Here is a 4,124-nt window from a genome sequence, read left to right as displayed (position 1 = left end):
GGTCTCTATGACAACAAATAATCTTTGAACCATGTCATAAAGGTCATGAAATCACATTGCAGATAACTACATATCTATGGATGTATATATATTTATGGTATGACACAATATATGGGATGTTGAAGGTCTAGCAGGCCTATGTTGGTACATTTAGTACTGATGAAAACTTAATGTGACTGATGATCAGTGTGAAAGATGATGAACGTACATGTGTCAACACAATGTGACCGTCAGTATAAACTCAGGTGCGGTTTATTCTAAAATAAGGATGGATCGGGGATGGGTGAGGTCGAGGACGCTGTAATAGACAAGATCATTTTCACAAGCTGACAAGATGAACGCGGGTATAAATAATAACATGAAAAGTGGCTCCACTCCCTTTAAGCGTCATATTTAATTTGATACTAATGGTTGTTTTATTAGTGTATAGTCTCTGTCAGTGTCAGTTGCTGCTGAAAACTACACGTTTTAAATGAAGAAAGTCTGGGTGTGACATTGTCAACTCATCTCCACTATAGCATAACACAGCAGAATCTTTCTTGTGTGTAATGCATGTGCATTGTGGGTAATGTAGGCATCAGATTTGGAAGATTAAGCATTGACTTTGTTCCTTTATTTGACATTTAGTCTCTCTATAATGAGTCAGAGGTGTGGACCGGAGTCACTGTTTTTGATGACTTGACTTGAGACTCAAAGTGGAGCTGGAAGTTAAAGGCTCACGACTTGACCTGACTTGACTTGAGACGTGTCGACCAAAGGACTTGTCTGAGCTCATTTTATGTTTTCAGTTTGGTTTAGTTTAGTTTAGTCTGGCTGTCAGTGTTTCACTGTTTAACAGTGACGGGGAGGGATTTTTTTAATGGGGGGATTGAGACAAAATGAAGAATAAATGAGCTTTGATAAAGTTTTTGTTTGTTTGATGACATGTATTTCACTGAATATAACTAATTATAATACCAATTCACTTGACAGCCATACTTTTTGAACGGGTGTTAACACCTTTCCTTTCCTCTTTTTAAATACCGGATCGCCTCAACCTTGGACTAAAGAAATGACTTGGCTCTTGCTTGACACTTGGACCAAACAACTTGAGTCCACCAATGTTATGGAACTGTGATGAGTCAGTGGAGTACTCAGTTAATGTGGAGGTCAAAGTTCAGTCATGTCGATGGTTTAAGTAAAACACTTTGACTGTAATTCATCAGGACACCTATTCTGCTCTTTGCCAAGCAACACCTTTGTGCAATGTATATATTAATGACCTGACCTGACTCCTCTGTCCTCTGTCAGCTCCTGTGTCCTCATGGCTCCCTCAAAATCCCTTCCCCTCTCTGAATAGTAACATAGTTCCCCTTACTATGGAGGAATATCGGAAATCTTTTTTTATCCACTTACTAAGAATGATTCTGCTGCCAAACTCAAAGCCAAATCACATGTTCACACTGTTTTTAGAAACTGACTGAATGTACTCGCATCTCACTTAGTTGTTTCTCAATGTAAACATATATATTCATATAGTGTCAGGATGTCTGTAGTGGTTGTCATGTGTTTTGAACGTCCCAGACATTGGCTGCATGACTTAGTTTAGATTTCTGATAACTACAGTAGTATCACACTATTTCAAGACACACCATCTTCTTCTTTTAATCTTGTTAAGCCTCCTTCAGACAGGAAGTGCTCCCCTAAATAGAGGTTTGGCAAGAAGCAAAAAGAGCGGCTGTCACTCAGACAGCCGGCAGCAACAACAAACAACAGAGTGAGGGATGCTGAATTTTACTGCGTGCGATTAATGATTAAAACAAATATAATTTGAAAGATATATAGCCTCTCTGAGGTTTAAATTAAAGGCTCTTTATAAGTCAGTTATTTTGTCATTTATGACCTCTTGTCAGGGCAACAACAAACAAGCAACACTGCCCTGTCACTAGTGTGTTTAATCTGACTGGTTGGTGACCTCTGACTGTATTTGATCCATTATAAAAGTTATCACTGTGTTTTTTTGTTTGTTTGTTTGTTTGTTTGTTTATGATAACTAACAATCTTCAGAACAGTAGTGCTCAGTGGAGAAAATAAAACTACAACAATGCTCATACCTCAAGGCACACCATCTCCTGCTCCTCCTGGATCGGGTCATTGTAGTTCACCGGGTAGCCCGCCCGGTTCCGGCAGGCCCGGGCCAGCGCCCGTATCGGCCGCCACATCAAGGCCCTTGCGCGCCTGATCCCCCGCAGAGCAGACGTGGGCCTGATCTCCCACTGCCTCACCGCCCTAACGCGTGGCATGCTCCTGCCATGGGGCCTCACTCGCCACGTGAGGCTCGAGTCTCTCTGAGATCATAAGAAAATCCACGCAGTCCTCGCTCCTCTTCCTCTTATGTTTTCCCGGCGTCTCCTCTCGAGCACATTGTGACGGAGACGGAGGAGGGGGAAAGGAAGAAAAAAAAAAGCACCAGTGACCCTGACGGAGTGAAGAGTGTTTACAAAGGAGAGGGCAGAAGGGGATTAGGACAATGTTCCCACTGGATGCAATCCTGATTCCTCTGTGCTTTACTGCGTCTCACCAGCTTAGGCCAGATTAAGCCAGGAGGTCTTAGTGTCAGAGTGAGACGGACGGAGAGGAAGACCAGCGACAGAGGTGGATTCATTTGTTGACAGTGTATGCTCCTTGATGAGTTCCCATGTAACACAATGGACTAAAACACACTGCTAAATGGAATTTGTAGAGTAAACACATGGCTGCAATGCACACGCAGAGGAGCCATCAATACATTGCAGGCTCCACCGGCAACTGCAGTGGCTGGGGAGCATCTGATGGGTCACACGTGGTCATGCGCGTCCCTCTTTACACACCCACAAGGATAAACACCGATCAAAGCTCTTCGGTGTGAGCAATCAACATGACTCCAGTCATCCTCACAGAGCCACAAAGTTAAAAGTGCAATAGTAGATCTCAGTTTGATGTTTCTTACAGGCAGAAATCTAGCAGGAGGAATACTTTATCTGCCCTCCCGCTTTTCTTTCCAAGGATTGTTTTTGCGTCTCGGGGATATTTGCTGTCTTGTCCGTCCTTTGGTTGTATCAGCTTCATATTTCACTGCAGCAGCAGATCTTGTTAATAAATAAAAAGGCAATAAGGGGGTTAGAGTTTCTGAATTGTTCAGACAGACACAGGCATATCTGAAAGTTCAACATGGTCATTTAAACCGGAAACACTAAGTCTTTAAGTCACTAACTAGCAGCTCTGGAAATTCAAGGAACATATTAAATGCTCAATTTCAATATTAAGTGGAGCCGCAGACAATAATATCAAATCAGATGGATCCCTGCTGGAGCATGTCAAGGAAACCAAATCAGTAGAAACTTTTAAATAATGTCTGTGACCAAAGTTTTGCCAGGCTTTTTAACTTTTTATAACTTCAATTTAAAACTTAATCTAGTGAAATCTGGTTGTTGCAGTATTTTGAAATACTTTTTTTTGCTGGTGTTATGTAGTAAATATGTATTGTCTTGTAACTGTGGTTTTCATACTACCAGGTTAAGTTTCTGAACATAGATGTTTATCTCTGTCTCCTGCCCAGAGACTACAGATGTAAAATAGTTTATAGTTAACTCTGGCACAACTAATACATAAATAAACACATTATTGTACATTTACATTTTGGGGCATTTGGAAGATGCTTTTGTCCAAAGCGACTTACAATAAGTACATTTGTCACAAGATAGAAACAATTTTCATCTATCTATCTATCTATCTATCTATCTATCTATCTATCTATCTATCTATCTATCTATCTGATCTGGTCAATATGGCCTTGCTACAATATTTTGAAATCTCCTCAAAAGCACTGTAAATGCCAGAACCAACCAACAACTCAATATCTTTGACCCAATACCTCACTATTGATATTGTAGGGATGACTGTTGGTACTTTGACAAATTATTAACACAATTAAATGTTTAATAAGCATCACTATTGTGGATACAATGTCTAAAGGTAGTAGAAAATCACATCACTTTGCTGTAATTCAGGCTTTAAAACCAGGAAAAGACAAGATCATCGTTCTGTAAGAAACATATGTATTGCCTGGTTGTTTATACTAATGGACTGTAGCATTATTTAAGATT

The sequence above is a fragment of the Acanthopagrus latus genome, chromosome 21 (genome assembly GCF_904848185.1).
Source record: "Acanthopagrus latus isolate v.2019 chromosome 21, fAcaLat1.1, whole genome shotgun sequence".
Taxonomy (NCBI): Eukaryota; Metazoa; Chordata; class Actinopteri; order Spariformes; family Sparidae; genus Acanthopagrus; species Acanthopagrus latus.
Note: the sequence above shows the minus strand (reverse complement) of the source record.